This window comes from Stomoxys calcitrans, chromosome 4 (genome assembly GCF_963082655.1).
Source record: "Stomoxys calcitrans chromosome 4, idStoCalc2.1, whole genome shotgun sequence".
Classification (NCBI taxonomy): domain Eukaryota; kingdom Metazoa; phylum Arthropoda; class Insecta; order Diptera; family Muscidae; genus Stomoxys; species Stomoxys calcitrans.
The window spans coordinates 56,975,443-56,998,077 of NC_081555.1; positions in this window are offsets into that span (position 1 = coordinate 56,975,443).

Sequence of the window (22,635 nt, forward strand, 5' to 3'; positions counted from 1 at the left end):
GTCTGATGGCAGACTGCTTCTTAAAACTAATCTTAGGGCCCCCTTTTTAAAGCCGAGTTTAAACTGAGTGCCGCAGTGCGATACCTCTTTGTGGAGAATTTTTTACATGGCTGCGATACCAAATGGTACAGTACCTCGCAAATGTCGCATTAGGAGGGGATAATCACCGCTGATTATTTTTTTCTGATGTTCTCGCCAGGATTCGAACCCAGACGTTCGGCGTCATATCCTCTTACTAGTGGTGGCTACAGTTGTGAAGTATCCTTCCATGTTTAAACTTCTTCTCCAAGTGCTGTTTGACAGTTTTCCTTTATAGAACTGTCAAATAAACCCACTTTAAAGCTGCATTAAGTTATGAAAATATGAGCATAAAAAACCGATATTTAGTTGGAAATCCATTATTTTCAATAACTTTATGGCAATTTGCAATATACATATATGGTTCAAATAATGAAGGCTACGAGAACATTCTCGCTAAAAATATAATTTGTTGTCGCAATGTCCACGGTGAATTGTATATAGAACTAGCCGAACCGGGCCCGCTCCCCTGAACCTTCTTTAACTCTCTAGTGTTTTTTTAGGGAGGGGACACTCCGCTTTGAATGTGGATATTGTGTCACTGTAGCCCATATCCGCCTATGATGCTGAAAAAAGTTATGTTTGGGGGTGGAGTGGATACTCTACTCCCAAATAGCTTTTATAGAAGTCACATATTGCAATGGCTAGTAAATAGGTAGTTTAGGTTGGGGCGACCTCCAAACACATGGCTCTTCAATTGGATATCAAATTCGTTTTTTCTCTCAAGCACCTTTCGTTTGAGCCGTATAGTGTCGTGATTGGTCTATGTATTCCAGTGCCGGGTGTTGGGTGGCACCAGACACCAACAATAGAAACCACGTTTTGTTTAATGTCACTGTAGGAGTGCAAAAAAAATTCGAACGAATCGCATTACAAATCTGCGATATCTTTTTTTTTTAAATAAGAGTAATGCGAAGTGCTTTTTAGGGGAGGGATGGAGGATATTTCGACTTAAATATCGATATTAAATTTGTGCTTCACTCCCAAATCCCTATAGTTAGTATGAACGTTGATTTCATATTTATATGAACGTTGATTTTGTCTGATTAGAAGAGTTTTTGGGTTAGTGCGACTTCCTGGATAGTTGGACCCAATTTTTAATACCATATTCGCATTCTACTCTTCAATACCTTTCTTTTGATTCCCAAATTGTCACATAGCTCCACTTTTGAATTTGGGTGGTGTTTTTGGAGTAACGGGGGAGGGTCCGCCCACTTCCGATATCAACAAATTATAAAGCTGCTTCCTCTCTCCTGCCCATAACCGCAATCTACTCCCAATCTTCTCATATTATTATGATCGTCCAAAAAACCTATTTTAGGGGGTTTTGGAATTGGGGCAGCCCCCTAGTTACTTGGACAAAATTTTTAATATGAAATTCGTACTCTACTCCTGAATACCTTTCATTTGAGTCCCATATTGCCCCGATCGGTCCACTTTTATAATTGGGTAGTACTTTTGGTGTAAGTGGGAGGTTCCTTCCGATATCAAAAAATTATGTAGCCTATGTTTCCTTCCAGACTAACCACAACAATCTGTGAAAATTTCACGATAATCGGTTCAGCCGATTTTAAGTCTATACGGAACAAACAAACAAAAAACATACAAACGTATGTTTTTACTATTCATCTAGCCAATTTGAATATAAATTTGCTGCAAAAATCCATGGTTAGTTGTAGTTATGATTTGCTATAGAATGTCTAAAATTAAAATAAAAGAAAACAACAATTAGTTGAAGTAACTATAAAATAATTTTACGTTTTTTACATTCGTTTTTTATACTCCCCACCGAAGGATGGGGTTATATTCGTTTTGTCATTCCGTTTGCAACATATCGAAATATCCATTTCGGACCCTATAAAGTATATATGTTCTTGATCGACGTAAAAATCTAGGACGATCTAGATATGTCCGTCCGTCTGTCTGTTGAAATCACGCTGCAATCTTTATAAGTAAAGATATTGAGCTGAAATTTTGCACAGAATCGTTGTTTGTCCATATGCTTATGGATGGTTAAATTCGAAGATGAGCTATATCGGTCTATATCTTGATATAGCCCCCATATAGACCGATCCGCCGATTTAGGGTCTTTGGCCCATTAAAGCCACATTTATTATCCGATTTTGCTGAAATTTTGACAATGAGTTGTGTTAGGTCCTTCAACATCCTTCTTCAATTTGGTCCAGATCGCTCCAGATTTGTATATAGCTGCCATATAGATCGACCTTTCGATTTAAAGTTTTGGGGCCATAAAAGGCACATTTATTGTCTGATGTCGCCGAAATTTTGGACAGTGAGTTGAGTTGGGCCATTCGACATTCTCCTTCAATTTGGCTCAAAACGGTCAAGATTTGGATATAGCTGCCATATAGACCGATCTCTCGATTTAAGGTTTTGGGGCCATAAAAGGCGCATTTATTGTCCGATTTCGCCGAAATTTGACGAAATCGGACAATAAATGCCTAACACTACAGGGAGAAGTGTTAGGGCCTTCGACATTCTTCTTCAATTTTTCTCAGATCGGTCCAGATTGTATATATCTGCCACATAGACCCATATCTCGATTTAAAATCTTGGCCCCATAAAATGCTCATTTATAATCCGATTTCACTGAGATTTGACACAGTGACTTATGTAAGGCTTTTCGACATCCGTGTCGTATATGGTTCAGATCGGTCTATTTTTAGATATAGCTACTTAAAAGACCAATATTTTTTTATACACAACTAGCTGGACAGGGCCCGCTCCGCTACGCCTTCTTTTACTTTATATGGAACAAAATTATCCTTTGAATGTTTATTTTTGACAATTAAAGAGCTTTGAGTGATATACCATGCTACGAAAATAGTATGAGTACATAGCTTGAGAAAGAGAATAAAAATATAAATGCCTTTATCTGAAATCCATATGATCATTATTCGTCTATGAATTTGCTCGGAGGGTTTATGGTCATTTAAGTTTGGATGTTAAAGACTTATTTTAGCTTAAAAGACTTTATTGGAGCCCGATATTCTCATATGGATTTTGGTAGTGTGAAGTGCCCCAGGGTGGTGGTTGGTGGGGTGGTGTGGACCGCCAGAAACATGGTCCCATAAGTGGGTATGAGTTTCGTGCCCTACTTCCAAATACCTTTCATTTGTGCCAAAAATTGCCAAGATCGGTAGATATGTATGTCCAATTAAGGGATATTTTGTGGGGTGAGGTGGTCCCCCAGACACTTGGCCCTGAAAAAATATTAGCATCGTGCTCACCCTCAAAAACCATTTTTTAAACCCCATATTGCCATTGGTTTAAAGGGAGTTTATTTGATGAGGTGTCCCCCCGACACTTGGTCTAAAATGTTTTATTAAATTCGTTTTTAATTCTCAAATACCTTTCATTTGAGGCACATATTACCATGGTCGGTAAATTTTTACTATTTGGGGGTGTTGTGGGGGAAGGAGCTGTACCCCAAATACATGGTCCCACTTTTGGATATCAGATTTGTATTATACTCCCAAATACCTCTTTTTGAGCCCCATATTGCGTCGGTCAGTAAATAATTGCTGTTTGTGGTGTTTTTTTTTTTTTGGGAAAGGGTAGACACCCAGAAAATTGGTTCCGAAAGTGGGTACCGATTTCATGCTCTACTCCCCAATACCTTTCACTTGAACACCACATTGGTATGGTAGGTAAATATGTCCGATTTAGGGGTGTTTTGGGGAGTGTGGTGGTCGCCCAAACACTTAGCCCTGGAAATAAATCTGCATCTTGCTCTACTCTCAAATATCATTTATTTGAACCCCATATTGTCATTGACCTTAAAATTGGATATAAAATACGTTTGCTATTCCCAAATATCCTTTATTTAAATCCCTTGCTGCAAAAGTCAGCAAATATGTCCGGTTTGGGGTTTGCCCTAAAAAGTATCCATATCGAGCTCCACTCTCTTTAAGACCCAAATTGTCATGGCGTGCAATAAGTCCTATTTGCGGGTGGGACGTCGGTTAGACAGTTGGTCCCGAATGTTGATATCACATTAGTAGTCTACTCCCAATTACCTATCATTTGAGTCCCATATTTCCATAGTCGAAAAACATGATCGTTTTGGGGGGCCGTTTTGAGAGATGGGGCAGCCACTCAGTGACTTGGCCCTGAAAATATATATCAGATTCTTGTTCTACTCTAAAATACCTCTTTTTTGAGCCCCATATTGCAAAGGTTAGCAAATGCGTCCTATTTGGCTGGTTTTATGGGGTTGTGGTGGCCCATAAACACTTTTTCCCGAATATTAATATCAGATTCGGGTTTTACCCCCAAAGACTTTTCATTTGAGCCCCATATAGCTATGGTCCTAAATTGGTCCCCTTTGTGGGGTGTTTTGAAGAAGGGGTGGACCATTTGGATATCACATTCGTAATCTAATCGCAAATACCATTCATTTGAGTCCCATATTGCCATTGTCAGTAAACATGTCCGATTGGGGGGGTTTTGGGGTGGTCCCCCAAACACTTGGTCCGACAATTGGATATAAGATACGTTTTCTACTATTAAATACATTTCATTGGCGTCTTATATTGTCGTGATTGGACTACGATTTGGATACCAAATTTTTGTTTTTTGGTTAGTATAAGAGAGCACCCAAAATTTCGCTTAAATCGTACCACCACTCATCTCTGATATCTGGCGTTTCTGAAAATAAGGGTAACGGGGAGGGTCCGCTCCTCTTGAGATATCAAAAAATGTAGTAGCCTTTTTTCACCACGGGATCATTATGCACCATCTGTGAACATTTCGAGATAATCGGTTCAGCCGTTTCTGAGTCTATAAGGAACACACAAACAAACAAACAAACACAAAGCCTCGTCTTCTCACGATCTGGATCTCCCTTAGGATTTTCGCCGTTCTACCGACCGTTTCGCTGTTTCAGGGTTTGTTTGCGCCCACGCCCTTAAATCGGATTGCGTTGACCCCAAAGGCTTCCCGTCAATCAAGTTTATTTAAGGCAGTCCCCTGGCCTTCACCGCCAAATCGTCTGCCCTTTAATTTCCCCTTACCCCGTTATGGCCCGACACCCAAACGATGCGGATTTTGCCATCCTCAGAGAAGACGTTAATCTCCTTTTTATACTGAAAGACGGGACACATAGGACTACGAGCTCACTTATGTAAGCGGAGAAGATTATGAGACGTTGGAGCATTTCCTTTCTCATTGCACGGCTTTCGCGTCTAACAGATACCGGCACTTAGGTGGAGACACAATATCAAACATGAACCAACTTAGGGGAGTGTTATTGAAAGCAATTAAGGATTTTGTAAGTAGCACAGAATTCCTAACTTAAAATTTTCTTTATGGAGGTTACTTTATAGTTTTCAGAGCGCACAGTAAGCCAATTACTGGCTTAGGAGTATGTCCATAGTGGCATGAGGCGGTTTAATATATGCACCCTGTTATCAACCTAACCTAACCTAACCTAACCTATTTCTTTAAGGCACCAAATCTAGAGATGGGTTATAAGGCGGCTATATAAGGTCATGGGCCAATTCTGGCTATACTTGTCACGGTCATAGTTGGAGGTCATAGTAGAAGACATTATGCACAATTTCAGTCACACCCGTAAAGATTCCGCATTATAGGGTCTCAAGAAGTACATTCGGGAGATCGGTTTATATGGGAGCTATGTCAGGTTACGGATCGTGGTAAAGGTCATTTTGCAAATTTTAGCCGAATGAAATAAGAATTCGGCATTCTAGAAGCCCAAGAAGAACATTCGGCAGATCGATTTTGTATGGAAGTCATATCAGGTTGTGAACTGCGGACCGGCAAATGTCAAATTTTTCTCTATTAATGACATCTTTTGAAAACATCTGTATTGCTACGATATGCGATCATCAACCCAACATCATAATGATGGTGGCGCGACAACCCTTTGTCATATGCTGCAATGCCGAAACAACCATAATGTCATTGACTGTTATTATAGCAACACGACATCCTGTAAGGCAACAGACAACAGTGTCAATATTGAAAATATATGAAAAAAGAAAACACCCAAAGAAATTTGTTTACCTGTATATGATGGCGTCATATGAACATTTGACAAAATGGGTGAAAGCATCAAAAACCTTTATCTCTATTTTGTACTTAAGGATATTTAAGGTTTTTATGGTACTGCAAACACGAGGAGCTGTTAAAAACCCATTACAGATTTTTGCGGTATCTATGGTACTATATTATGGCCATCATAATATAGTACTACTGCAACTAGCCATGTATTCAATGTTGCTACCGATTTAGTAGTTTTTAATTTGTATACTTGTTCTAAGTTAGACTCTGTTCAAATAAATTGATTTTAAATATAAAAAAGTGTAACATTTTATTTGCTATTTACAGCTTTTATAGTAAAGTAGTATTTCATTAAATTTCGTAAAAAAAAAAAAATTTTAATTAATTGAATATTTTAATTTTACCAAGTTTTAGTGCAATAAAAAAATATTTTTTTAGCATTATACTACCATTTATCGAGAAAATTGGATTTAAGTGCTCATGACATGGCTTATCGCCATACCAATATTTTTGTAAAAAGACAGCAGGAAATGCAACTGGTCACCGAAAGGGTTTATAGAAATTTCGCTTAGGTACATTTTCAAAGCCATTGTTGTAGATATTTTAAAATTATGTAAAATAAGTGATTCTTAACTAGCCAATTTTTGCCCAAAACGTAAAATTATGTGGCAAAAAAAATTTTGAAATTTTCCTTATTGAATAAGAACAAAAAAAAATTATTCACTTAGAAGTTCTTTTAAATGTATTAAATGTATTTCCTCCACGTTTAACCTCGTTTTTGAAATATGGCCAAATAGTCACCCTCCCCCCCCCCCCCCCCTGGCAACATCCCTGTCCCTGAGATTTTGACCTTTTTCTACATACAAAATTAAAATTTTTGAAAGATAAAATTTCCTAGAGGTATAATTTCAATGAAATTTTCCCTCAAATTACAAAGAATTTAATTTTTTTCAGACAAAAACATAAAAATCATTTGCGTAGACACAACTTCAATACATTTTTCTTATAAATGAAAATTTGTCTAAAGACAAAAATTTAATAATTTTTTTTAAAGACCACTAAATTTTAATAAACCTTTTTTCTGAACACAGAATAAAATTAAATTTTCTCTAAAACAAAATTTCAATGAAATTATTTCATAGGCACTTAGTGGATATGGGGGATGTCGAAGACATCTGCCCTCTATCTCACAAGGACACGGACATGCAGGACAAAACAAACGAACTTGTTAAACAGACCAAAGCAGTTGGACAGGAAGTCAACATAAACAAGTAAAAGCGTGCTAAGTTCGGCCAGGCCGAATCTTATAAACGCTCCACCATGGATCGCATTTGTCAAGTTCTTGACCCGGTATCTCTTTATAGGCAAACAAAGGATAATGAATAAAAATTGCCATGCTATTGGAACCATGTCAGAACCGATTCAGACCATACTTGATTTGCATGTTGGATACCAAAGCAGTTGTCAATGTGCAAATGGTATAAGATATAGGGGTTGCGCCCTATAGGGGTTCAAAAAGTAATATATCAGGCTATAAATCGATTCACACCATATTTGGCACGTATGTTGAAGGTCATGGGAGAAGTCGTTGTAATAAATTTTCAAAGAGGATAAGAAGTATAATCGAGAGATCGGTTTATATGGGAGCTATCGGATTATGAACGATTTTAACTATACTTGGCATAATTGTAGGAAGTTAAAAAAATAACTTCGTGCAAAAATTTAGCCAAATTGGATAATAATTGTGCATTCTAGAGGCTCAAGAAGTCAAGATCCGAGATCGGTATATATGGCTGCCAGAGAACTTCATAAGACCAAATATTTTTCATAAGCGATTGCAAATGGAGATTTAGACGTGTTCGAAATCGTAAAATTCTCAAAATCCATCTGTTGCTGCGAAATGGGTAAAAATATTGCATATTTTTTTATGGAGGCTCAAAAAATCAAAATCCGAGATCGGTTTATGTGGCTGCCAAATATTTGACACTCAATAGACACTTATGAAAAACACTCCACTCAAAAGAAATTTTTTTATGCAACATCTTAACCACTAATAGGTCCAGGGAAAGACTCATCGGCGGTGACATTTGGTCATAAAACAAGAGCGAAACTTTCTATCCCTTGCCAAAACTTTGTATTGCTTGCCGATGAGATATTTTTGTAGCGATGTCGTGTGGTGATTTCGGCTCTGAAAAAAAGTTACGCTTACACGGGACATCATTTTGGAAACGTCGCCCCAACCCTCTCATATAGTTACACTTTTTGCATTTTCAATCGAACATGCTCATATGTCAACATGTTGTCAATTCGACCAAATAGTACGGTAAATATCGCATCCTTATCTTCGAATGTAGAACTATAGACCATGGAAATATGGGGCTTAAATAAAAAATATTTGAGTGTAGAATACGAATCTGGAATCCAAATATGGGACCAAGTGTTTGGGGGCCGCCTCTCCCCAAAAACATCACCTAAGGTGAAAAATTTATGACCATAGCAATATGGGGCTCAAATGAAAAGTCTTTATGAGTAAAGCACGAATCTGATATCAATATTCGGGAAAAGTGTTTATGTGGCCACCCCTCCCCCAGAACACCACTCAAATAAGAAGTATTTGCTGACTATTGCAATACGAGGCTCAAATAAGAGGGTTTTTAGAGTAGAACACGAATCCGATATATATTTTCAAGGCCAACTAACTGAGTGGCCGCCCATCCCCCAAAACACCCCGCAAGCCGGTCAAGCCCCTAAATCGGGCATATTTACCGACCATGTCAATGTGGAGCTTAAGGTATTGGGGGTAGAGCAAGAATTGATACCCACTTTTGGGACCAATTTTCTGGGGGTCTACCCCTTTCCCAAAATACCCCACAAACAGCAATTTATTACTGACCATCGAAATATGGGGCTCAAATAAAGGTATTTGGGAGTAGAATACGAATTTAATAACCAAATGTAGGGCCAGGTATTTAGGGTAAATATTTTTCGACCATGCCAAAATGTGGCTCAAATGAAAGGTATTTGAGATTAGAAAACGAACTTGATAACCTATTTTGGGGCCATGTGTTTGGGGGACGCCTCATCCTGTAAACTCACCTTAAGCAAATGGCAATATGGTGTTTAACTAAATGGTATTTGAGAAAAGATGCACGATGCTGATATTTTTTCAGGTCCAAGTATCTGGGAGACCACCTCTCCCCCGAAAACACCCCTAAATCAGACATCATAAGAATATCGGGCTGAAATAAAGTATTTTAAGAATGGAGTACACCTTACATCCAAACTTAAATTCGTTGACCAATAAAGATCATATGGGATTCAGATAAAGGCACTTATATTGTTCAACTGTTAGTCAAGCGATATACTATTTTCGTATCACGGTATTTCACTAAAAGCTCTTTAATTTTCGAAAATAAATATTCCAAGGAAACTTTTGTTCCATATAAATTAAAAGAAGGCACAGCGGAGCGGGCCCGGGTCAGCTAGTATGTGTTTGAAATTTGGATGCGGGGTATAGTAGTTCAATGATTGTCTGTCGGTAGATGATTTCAAGATGAAGGTTAATTATTGTTAGTACTATCATAAAACATGAAACTGCATATTATGCAAGTTACCCATTTTATGGCGATATGCGTGATACTTTGCATGTTAGGTTGATTAAATGACAAGTATTCTCAATCATTTGGTTTAATTTTAAAAACCTGTCGTGTTAATTAGCTATGTTCGGTTAGGTTGCGAAGAGGGTGCCTATTATAATCCGCTCCATGCCACTAAGGACATACACATAAACCAGTAATCGGCTTGTTATGCGCTCTAAAAACAAAAAAGTAACCTCTAAAAAGAAAATTTGAAGTTAGGAATTCCGGAATCCTACTTGCAAAATCCTCAATTGTTTTTAATACCACTCCCCTAAGTTGGTTCATGTCTGGTACTGTGTCTCCACCTAAGTGCTGGTATCTGTTAGACGCGAAAGCCGGGCAATGACAAAGGAAATGCTCCAACGTCTCATCATCTTCCCCGCATGTCCTATACATGCTTTCACTTGCTGCACCGATTTTACATTGGTGAGCTCGTAGTCCTGTGTCCCGTTATGATACCAATAGCTATACTGACGTCATTCTTGCTTCCTTTCAGTAAAAGCCTCGTCTTCTCACGATCTGGATCCCCCTATAGGATTTTCGCCGTCCTACCGACCGTTTCGCTGATCCACAATATTGGATGCCCATTCGACGCCCACTCCCTTAACGCGGACTGCATCGACCCGAAAGTCTTCGGGTTAACCAAGTTTATTGACGGCAGTCCTCCGGCCTTCACAGCCAAATCATCTGCCCTTTCATTTCCCCTTACTCCGTTATGGCCCGGCACCCAAACGATGCGGATTTTCCGATCCTCAGAGAAGGCGTTCATCTCCTTCTTACACTGCAAGACTGTTCGTGACCTTACAGTTCTGGTTGTTATTACCCTTATGGCAATTTTAGCACCACACCACTTCACGCACTCCGTGATCGCCCGGATCTCCGCCTGCTGAACCCTATTATGGTCAGGCAGTCTGAAACAGATCTCAGTCCCAGTGTTCTCAATGTAAACCCCCAGGCCCACTCTGTCCTCTAGCTTTGATCCATCCGTGTAACATGATCTTCCGGATGGCAATACTAGAGTTCCATCAATCCAAGACTGTGCCGATAGCAGCAATGCACCGCACTCGACTTCAAGGTTCATCTTAGGTATCCGATCGAAAACCTCTTCCCTTCCTTCGAGGTTTCCTATCATCGCCTCGATTATACCGCGATATTATGAGCTGCTCCCATCCTCAATCTATTCTCCCATCGCCTTAAGTCTCATAGCCGCAGTGGCTGCCTCACACTCAATCTGTATGTCAATGGGTCGGATATCTAGAATGGTCTCCAGTGACCTAGTGGGCTTGATCCTCATCGCTCCGCCTATGCCAAGACAACATGTACTCTGAACCTGTTGTATGGTCCTTATGTTCCACTTTTTTTCCATAGCAGTCCACCAAACTGCTGAGGCGTAAGTAAGTATTGGTCTAATCACGCTCCTGTGGAGGCAGTGAACCTTCTCAGCATGGTCCTGAATGTGACACTTCCAATTCAGTTTCCTGTCCAAAATCACAACTAAGAATTTGACCTTGTTAGATATCCAAATCGTCTTATTGAAGAAACGTGGTGCGTTAAATTGGTCCAACCATTGGTTAATTAAAGGAGCCAAAAACCTCGCCTTGTCATATTGGGCATCATAGGCATTCAGTATTTAAGCAAGAGCTGGTACCACCCGGCCTCTCACTAAGCTCTGCTCTCGACACCGCTGAGTATACTGCTAAATTTAACCGAGACTTTTCTCGCAAGCTTTTTTTGTGAGTTATATAAAGACTTTAGCAGAAATTTTCTGCATTTCAGATGACAAATATTTCTTACAACACAAAGTTACAGCAACAGTTCAATGGGAGAAACTTTTTTGTTCCAAATTTGTATGTTCCTCATTTGTATGTTCCTCATCATCAGAAACCATTAGGTGTTAGGGCTACAAAGGTCGTACATTGGTGGGTTGTATTTATGCCGAAGAAAATGCAAAATAATCTCCATGAAATGCAGTTTTCATATTCCATGCGAGTTAATTGTTAACGTGAGAATTACAGAACAGGGGTGCAGGAAAACTATGTTATACCCAAACCCCACTTAACCAATGAATGCAAAAAAAAAGTTTATTAAAATTTTTTATTTAAAATTGGAAATTTAATTTTAAGAGAGCGTTCTTTATTAATGACGACATGCAGGGAGTGCGGCTAATATAAGTTAATCTGCTTAATTATACCCACCACCGATGGATGGGGGTATATACATTTTGTCATTCCGTTTGCAACATGCAACCAGATTTGGATATAGCTGCCATATAGACCGATCCTCCGATTTCGGGTCTTAGGCCCATAAAAGCCACATTTATTATCCGATTTTGCCTAAATTTGGGACAGTGAGTTATGTTAGGCCCTTCGACATCCTTCGTCAATTTGGCCCAGATCGGTTCAGATTTGGATATAGCTACCATATAGACCGATCTCTTGATTTAAAGTTTTGTGCCCATAAAAGACGCATTTATTGTCCGATGTCGCCGAAATTTGGGGCAGTGAGTTTGGTTAAGCCCCTTGGCATACTTCTGCAATATGGCACAGATCGATATCTCAATTTAAAGTCTTGGCCCCAAAAAAGGCGCATTTATAAACCGATTTAACTGAAATTTCACACAATGACTTAGGCTTTTCAACATCCATGTTGTGTATGGTTCAGATCGGTTTATTTTTAGATATAGCTACTAAAAAGACCAATATTTTGTTATACACAATTGAACAATGCCTTGTACTTATTAGTATTTGGTCGAAATCGGAACATATTTCGATAACTGCTATGGGACATAAGGTGTGCAATTTTCACCGGATTTTAATGAAAGGTGGTTTACATATATACCCGAGGTGGTGGGTATCCAAAGTTCGGTCCGGCCGAACTTAGCGCCTCTTTACTTGTTTTTATCACAATTTGCTCGAGTATGTTGTTGAGAACAGATTCTACCAGCCGAAAAAATAAAAACATAGGTCCCGTTAACGTACCATCAATTTAAAGTTAGTTTCCTTGCATCTATTTATCTGCCACTCTTGCCTTTAAGTCGCTTTTTCTTTGCATTTGTGTTAGTAAGCAATAACTTTAAGTTGAAATTCAATCAAAATTTTCAAATAACTTTAAATTGTGAAATGTTCTAACCTTTTATACCCTACATCACCACTGTGGTACAGGGTGGTATAGATTTGTGCATTTGTTTGCAACGCTAAGAAGGAGAAGAGCTAGATCCATCGATAAGTATACGGATCGGCTTAGAATCACTTCCTGATTCGATTAAGCTATGTCCGTCTGTCTGTCTGTGCATGAATTCTTGTAATCAAGGTACAGGTACATTTGTTGTCCGATTTTCACAAAATTTTGCATAAGTCTCTTTTCTGGTCTAAGGAGGAACGCTATTGATTTTGAAAAAAAATCGGTCCAGATTTAGATATAGCTCCCTTATATATCTTTCATCCGATGTGCGCTTTTATAGCAGTAAAAGCCACAATTTTGGTCCGACCTTACAAAATTTGGCACAAAGTATTTTTTTATGTCCCAATCTGTGTGCAAAATTTCATTGAAATCGGTCCATATTTAGATATAGCTCCCATATAATTTTTCATCTTATATGCTATCTTAAAGCTGTAGGAGCCAGAATTTTGGTCCGATCTTTACCAAATTTGGCACAAAGTGCTTTTTTGACGTCCCAATATATGTGCAAAATTTCATCTAATCGGATCAGATTTATATATAGCTCCCATATATATCTTTCATCCGATATGGTCTTTTAAGGCTGTAGAAGGCACAATTTTGGCCCGATCTTTACCACCCAATGTGTGTGCAAAATTTCATCAGAATCGGATCAGATCTATATATAGCTCCCATATATATCTTTCATCCGATATGCCCATTTAAAGCTGTAGTAGCTACAATTTTGGTCAGATCTCTACAAAATATTTCATCATGAGATGTTTAATCGATTTCATCAAAATCGAATCAGATTTAATAAAACTCCCATATAAATCTTTTATGCTTTTCGACTGTAGAAGCCTTAAGGCTGTAGAAGCCACAATTTTCGTAGCATCGTAAGAAAATCGTACAAGGTTCTATTCGATATTTAAATAGGTATACAAAATTAAAGTCTGACTAGATTTGGATATAAGTGCTATATATTAAAAGTATTACATAGACTCGGTGGTGTAGGGTATTATATAGTCGACTCCGCCCGACTTTGGCCTTTCCTTACTGGTTTTCTATATGGGTTTGCAAAATATGTATGTAAATGAACACGTAGCGTAAAAAATAAAAACGTCCGAATAAAGGACACTATGCACAAATGGTTTAAAATATCAGGTGACTTTTGCAGCCATATGTATTGAGAGGTAAATAGCATTGAAGGTAATCAACAATCTTGTAGCCACAACACGTGCGAATTGGAACTTATAATTATGAGATCGTTTCTAAATAAAATGTTTGGTGCCGTTTCGTTTTAGAATGACAAATTAAATATTCATGTCTGATCTTTTGTATGAATTCCACGGAGAAAAGCAAATCGACAATTTGTTGTAGGTGAGATAGTTACAGTTGTGCAAATAATCCCACAAGAAAAAAATAAAGAAAACATATGTAGACACACAGCATGTACGTACTTCCCGCAATCGAATGCCGTTGCGGCAATGGTGCCAAACAGACATCATCTTATTTTGAGTAAAAAGCAGATCTTTTCTAAGTCTATATTCTCGAATCTGCTGTATCGATAGGTTTTTTTCCTCCAGCTTTACACGCCTTTGACTGGTGTTAGCGTAACCTGCTGATTAATGTCACTTTAGATAAAGAATTGAAACAAGTCATTTGATTTGTTTATTCTATCCGTTTCTCTTATTGCTACAATATTTTTTAAATTTCATACAAAACCAGAGAGTCATTCAATCTCTGGAGAAGGTTTTCTGAGATTAAAAAAGTTTTAATAGAGTTTAAATAGAATTTCGACGGTAAATCACACGGGGATCCTAAGAGTGATACTCAACAGCCTCTTATCCTATTGTTGATGGTGTAGGCAGCCCGTCTACAAGAGTTGTTAAAGAACATAGCGAATTTCACGATATATATTTCAGGAGGAGTATGGGATGTTTAAAGATCTTATAACACACCACCAATACACTTAGGCTAGATTAGGTCTAAATCAGACTCTGACGTTTGCGTCCATTGTGATACCACAGAAATAGTATAAGTCCTTCTGACTGCCACTGCGGGACACACACAGCAGATGTTCTATAGTGTCTCCTTCTTCGACGTCTTCACGGCTCCTACAAGAGTCGCTACTGGCAGTCTTCAGTCTGCCGGCAATTTTAACTGTCAGTCAGTGAGCTGTCAGGATGGACACAATGACTGAGACGTCTGTTTTAGCCAATGACAGTAAAGCGGTAGACCTCTTCAAGGCTAGACCAGTCCACATAATTTCGAATGCCCACAAGGTCTGAGAGGTTATTTATGCCAATCGTCGCTATGACATTATATCCTCTTCTTTAGTAGCAAGAACCTCCGCTTGATGCCCACTGCAGTAGTAACCTTCGCGATATGGCCAGTCCTAGTTCTTCTGACTTTTTATCAAAGAACGGCACAGGTAATGTGTAGTCTACACCGCCTGAAACATCGGGCATTGTATCAAGGATACAACAGTATCCGCAGGCGTCGCATGAACAAAAGAAAAGCTCCCTTAGCCTCGCAGCAGTGGTCGCGGCAATATGTCTAGCCTCGATGAGGCATTCGTTGCAGCCTTAAATTCAGTGCAACAGACGGTGTCGTCCTCAATGCAACTGTTATGCACAAACAAGCCATCCTTTGGATCCGGCTTAGTATTGAACAGTAGGTGGACTTTTGAAGCGCCGGATATGAAGTTCAAATTCCTGTCCAGCAAAACACACAGGTATTTGCGCTTTCCGTAAATGGAACATTCACTCCTCACAAGGAATCAGATGCGACTGCAGGCAACTTGTATCTCCTGCTGTAAAGAACTACTTCTTTCTTGCACGGATTTAAGCCTAGACCACTTTCGGAAGTCCACTTTGTTGTCGCACATAGAGCTTCCCGAAGTATATCTAAACCAGATCTGAGAAACTTTCCCCTAACCGCAATTGCCAAGTCATCAGCCACTTTTACACATTTTTCTTCCAAAAACAATATTATATTGCTAATGGCTATATTCCAAAGTAGAGGAGACAGTACACCTCCTTGAGGTGTTCCTCTGCTGGCCAATATTTTTTGATCTACAGATCCCAAGCCTGTCGTAATGCATCTTTTAGTAAGTAAGTTAATAATAAACTTTCTTACTGTAGTGATGATGTCTAGAAACTCCAGCTCCTTCATGATTGACGTCGGTTGTACCTTATTGAAAGCACCTTCAATATCAAGAAATGCTACCATTGTGTATATACGACTAGGTCGTGAAGGGCTGTTGAAGTAGATTTGTCCTTGCTATATGAGTGTTGTCGCCGAGACAGGCGATCTGCAGTTATATTTGCCCTAAGATATGTTTCAAGCAACCTATCAGCATAAAGGATGACAGACTAATAGGGCGGAAATCATTCACCTTCGTGTGGTAAGGTTTTCTTGCTTTTGGAATCAAATTGACTAGAGATGTTCGATGTGTAAATACCCGGTATACCCAAATGTTGGATATATCTAATTTTGCAGATATCTTGGGTATAAAAACAGTTTCCAAACAATTGTTGATATCTTTCGTATTCTTTGTATAAAAGCTTGACCTTCTGACTTTAAATCTAGAGGTAATAAATTAGTAATTTTTCATCCCTATAGACCTATTAAGGCCATAAAAATCTCTTTTACCCGTTTTCGACGAAATTTTGCACAGTGAGTTCTGGTAGACCCCTATCCATTACTGTCACACCATATTTGGATATAGCTACCATCAAGGACGTAGCCGAGATTTAATTTTGAGGGGCCCACACCACATTTTTCCAATATCGAAAATGGGCTAAATTCTTCTGTTACTGTGAAATTGGCAGACATCTCAAAAATAATTTTTTTTGAAAATTGAAGTCGCTATTGGTTTCTGAAACCAACCCATTGGCGGTGACATTTGCTCATAAAGTCAGTGTGAATTTGGTACTGATTGCCAACGCATTGTTTATAGGCCGATTCTAATCTTTCAAAGCCTTCAAAGTATGGCTGTCTTTGCGAATTTCTTAGTTTTATCGAGAAAGTTTCGGCGAATCAGCTTCAGTATTTTGATGAATTTTTTTCATTTGCGCTCATTTTTGCCCTCAAACTAGTTTTATGACTTCAACGTGTTATTGTTTGAGTCGGTCTATTGGTTTAACATGACTTTAAGTTTCATAACATTTTACGAAAACCGACTGAAAACCGACATTAAGCAACTGCAATTGTTAAATATTTCAAAAAATTAATTTTGACCAATTTTTACGAAGTATAATTTACACTCTACTAAAATCATGCCCCTAATTTCTTCTTCGAACTTAATTAAAATCGATTGAAAATCCTTATAATTTCCATCATGTCTATATAACTCCCTAAAGTTGTCCTAATTTATTGGAGATAAAATAATAAAAGGTGCTAGAACTAACAAGTAATAGCGTGCTAAGTTCGGCTGGGCCGAATCTTATATACCCCCCACCATGGATCGCATTTGTCTAGTTCTATGCGCTGTATCCCTTTTTGGGCAAAGAAAGAATATTGAATAAGAACTGTTATGCTACTGGAGCAATTTCAAGTTATAGTCCGATTAGAACCATACATGAATGCAGAACATTGTAGAATTCATTGCGTAATATTTTAGTTCATTCGGATAAGATTTGCACCTTGTGGGGGCTCAAGAAGCAAAATCGGGAGATAGGTTTATATGGGAGTTGTATCAAGCTATTGATCGAATCAGACCTTATTAGACACGTATGTTGAAAGTCATGAGAGAATCCGTTGTACAAAATTTCGGCCAAATTGGATGAGAATTGCGCACTCTAGAGGCTCAAGAAGTCAAAATCCCAGATAGGTTTATATGGCAGCTATATCAGGTTATATACTGATTTGCGCCATACTTAGCACAGTTATTGGAAGTCATAACAAAACACCTCATGCAAAATTTCAGCCAACTAATCGGATGAAAATTGCAAGATCCAAGATCGGTTTATATGACAGCTATACCAGATTATGAACCGATTTGAATCATACTTAGTGCCCGTTAAATTGATCATTTAATAACTGATGTAATTCAAATATTTATAATTAAATATTTCAAATTATTTATTGGAAAAGCATAGAAGCAAAATATTTCATTTAAAGACATTTTTATACCCTCCACCTATAGGATGGGGGTATACTTTTTTCGTCATTCTGTTTGTAACACCTCGAAATATGCGTCTGAGACCCCATAAAGTATATATATTCTTGATCCTCATGTCATTTTAAGTCGATCTAGCCATGTTCGTTCGTCCGTCTGTCTATCGAAAGCACGATAAATTTCGAAGGGTAAAGCTAGCCGCTTGAAATTTTGCACAAATACTTTTTGCTAGTGTAGGTCGGTTGGGAATGCAAATGGGCTAAATCGGTCCATGTTTTGATATAGCTGCCATATAAACCGATCTTGGGTCTTGACTTATTGAGCCTCTTGAGTGCGCAATTCTCATCCCATTTGACTGAAATTTGCACGTAGTGTTTTGGTATCACTTTCAACAACTGAGTTAAGTATAATTTAAATCGGTTCATAATCTGGTATAGCTGTCATATACGCCGATCTAAGATCTTGACTTCTTGATGCAATTTTGCACGAGGTGTTTTAATATCACTTTCAACATCCGCTCTTGGGTCTTGACATCTTGAGCCTCTAGAGGGCGCAATTCTCATCCGATTCGACTGAAATTTTGCACGTAGTGTTTCGGTATCATTTCCAACAACTGAGTTAAGTACGATTTAAATCGGTTCAAAATTTGGTATAGCTGTCACATAACCCGACCTTGGATCTTGACTTCTTGAGCCAATAGAGCGCGCAATTCTCATCCTATTTGGCTGAAATTTTGCATGAGGTGTTTTGTCATGACTTCCAATATGTGTGCTTAGTATGGCGACAATCGGTACATAACCTGATATAGCTGCCATATAAGCCGATTTGGGATTTTGACTTCTTGATGAAATTTTGCACGAGGTGTTTTAATATTACTTTCAACATCCGCGCTAAGTATGATTCAAATCGGTCCAAGTTTTGATATAGCTGCCATATAACCGATATTGGGTCTTGAAATCTTGAGCCTCTGATTTGACTAAAATTTTGCCCATAGTGTTTTGGTATCACTTCCAACAACTATGTTTAGTATGATTCAAATCGGTTCATAATTTGGTATAGCTGAAACTTTGTACAACGGCTTCTCTAATGACCTTCAACAAACGTGTTCAATATGGTCTGAATCAATCAATAGCTTGATGCAGCTCCCACATTAACCTATCTCCCGATTTTGCTTCTTGAGCCCCTACAAGGCGCAATTCTTATCCGAATGAACTGAAATATTACCCAATGACTTCTAATATGGTCTTCAGCATTTAATTTACTTATGGTCCAAATCGGACTATAATTTGATATATCTCCAATAGCATAACAATTATTATTCATTGTTCTTTGTTTGCCTAAAAAGAAATAACGCACATATACTTAAAAAATAAATTTATGGCAAGAATCCTGCTTCTTTTGACAATAGGTGCGATTTTATGCCAAAATCATTAAAGCCAGCATTTTTCGCTAAATGGTCATAAAATAATAAGAAAATGATTTTATTTGTGGTTTGGGCTTATAAAGTTATTTGTTTTTAGGATATAATTATTTTTTTTTTTCAAATATTTTCAATATATGTTTCTCTTTCGAAGCGAGCTCAATGATCGGAGATGCAAATGGAAGAGGAGAGCCAAAGACATCTACAAACACCAACCACTATAGTGTGGGGCTCTTGAAGTCATCACAACCATATTAGGTGTGATGGCTTCAAGGGCCGTGCGTTGTTATGTTGTATTTGAATCACATTAATAGCGAAAATGCATCCATGATACAACTACCACGCTCGACAACCCTGTCTATTAGCTGTACTTTTTCCCAATGCATGTATTTTTGTGTAATGACAGACATTCTTTCTATGACAAATTACACTTCTTCCGTACTACACATGATTTTGTGCATCTGTTGGAAGTTGTATCGATGGCTTTGAACGCTAGACAACGGCAATGAATCTCCCTGTTGCTCCTTTGTTGCTTTAAAAAAATTGCTACGCCAATATAAATTATGAATATATAAAATTTCATCAAAATCAGACAGCGGAATCGAGGATTAGGCGCAACGGGTTAACATTTTGTTTTTAAAAATTTTTATTGAAATTGTCTATGGAAAAAATTTTGGCAAAATATTGTTTGGGACAGATAAGCATAATAAGAAGACTTTAAAAGCTTTTATGCAAAATGTGGTGTCGCAAAATGTAAAATTTTCTAGAAATTTTGGCTTTAAAAAATGCTCTCGAGGTTAGGTTGTCTTTAAAAAGTTTTTCGCTGAAATGTAGCCCTTAAAAAAATTCATTAAATTTTAGTCTTAAGAAAACTTTTTTTATAAAAGTTTTGTCTTTAGGAAAAGTTTAATTAAAATGCTGTCTTTAGAAAAAATGTAAGAAAACAAAAATTGTCTTTAAACAGGGTATTATAAGTTTGTGCATTTATTTGCAACGATAAGTAGAAGAAGAGCTAGACCCTTTGATGTAAGAAAACAAAAATTGTCTTTAAACAGGGTATTATAAGTTTGTGCATTTATTTGCAACGATAAGTAGAAGAAGAGCTAGACCCTTTGATAGGCTTTGTATTCTTGTTATCAAGGTACAGGTCGTTTTAGTTGTCCAATCGTCACGAAATTTTGCATATATCTTTCTTTTGGCTCAAAGACGAGCGCTATTAATTTTGTTAAAAATCGGTGGCAAAGCTGAATTTTGTACTACTTGCCAATACACTATTTATAGGCCGATCCTATTCTTTTAAAGCCCTCAAAATGTGATTGTCTTTTTTGTTTTGCGCCCAATTTAATTAGATCTCAAACCAGTTTTATAATTCAACAGAATATTGTTTATATCGGTCAATTGGTTTTAAATGACCTTTATTTCCATAAAATTTTACGCAAACAAATTGAAAACATAAGCAACTAAAAATGTTAAATATTTCAAAAAAAAAAAAGATTTTTTTTACGACGGACGAGTCATCTACGCTCTGCTCAAATGATGCCGATAATTTCTCCTCCGTACTTGATTAAAATCGATCGAAAATCTGCTTTTGATGGAAAATATGTCCGGTAAAAATTGCATCCAACTATTGCCGTATTTGGCCATAATTTGCATCATGTCTTTATAAGTCCTAAAGATTTCATAATTTATTGGAGATAAAATAAAAGAAGGTGGTAGAAAAGAACTACGAAGAGACTTCCACGTTTATGCAATTGTAAACTTTTTTCTTTCTTTGCCCTCTAATAAAAATAATTGATGTCAAATTACCTAGCGTCAAACGTGAGTTTAATATAAAACTTGCTCTCATAGATAAATGTCTGCCGACCAATATTTTTTTAACACTTTACCTTTCTTAAGGTTGGTACTAAGATATTTTCATTGTAAAAAGTTTTTTTTTTTTGAAGAAAATCAATAATTTAAAAATTAAATTTTAATTTTTTTTTAAAAAATAATTCACTGTGTTCGACACTACGGTCAATTTTTGAAAAAAGCATGAAATATTTATTCGAATCGATAGTACGGTCCATATATTTTAATGTTTGAAGATTATTTCATGCAAATGTTGACCGTGACTTCCCTTCAAATGGTCCATCCGCATAGTCCGATTTTCGCATACGCTTTCCAACATTTCAGCCGGTATCTAGCAGAAAAATGCTTCAATGTTGCCTTCCAATGCGTTAATCGAAGCAGGCTTGTCTGTTTAGACATGAGCTTTAACGTAGCCCCACAAAAAATAGTCTAAAGCATTAAATCGCATGATCTAGGTGGCCAATTGATTTGTCCCGAACGTCAAATCAAATGTTTCCCGAACTCGCCTCTCATTAAGTCCATTGTAACGCGTGCTGTGTAGCATGTGGCACCGTCTTGTTGAACCCACATGTCATGCAAGTCACGCTCTTGCATTTTGGGCAAAAAAAATGGATACTATCACACGATAGCGCCCACCATTCACAGTTAAGTTACGAATCGCATCATCTTTAAAGAAGTACGATCCAATGATGCCACCAGCCCATAAACCGCACCAATCTGTGACTTTTTCTGGATGCATTGATAGCTCTTGCAATGGTTCTGGCTGATCTTCACTCCAAATTCGACAATTCTGCTTATTTGCGTACCCATTGAGCCAAAAATGAGCTTCGTCGCGCGACGAACTTTCGTAACAGAGCACGCATTTTGATAATAAAATTCAATAATTTGCAAGCGTTGATTGTTTGTAAGAGGATTCTTGGTCGAATTATAGACCAAACTGAAGATGTTTGACAATGAAACATTACACGAAACATGCGTAAGCCAAAAAGATAATAGCTAAAAAATCACCCTTTAGAATCAACGGTGCTTGTTATTGACTGATACTGTATTGCGAATCATGAGATTCCAAAAAAAACTAAATGGTTTCATTAGAAATTGTTATTTTAAAATGTAAATCAAAAATAAAATTTATGGCGTTAAGCCTGCAAGACGAGGAAAACTGTTATTGAATTAATCGAAATCTTTCCTTTAGAAAGAATAATTACGAGGATCCCCGGCCCGAGCCACATTTTGCATTTAGACAATAATTCATTGAAATTTTGCCTTTAGAAAATGTCATTCAAATTTTATATTTACATAGAAAAATATTTGTTTTTGTATTTTAT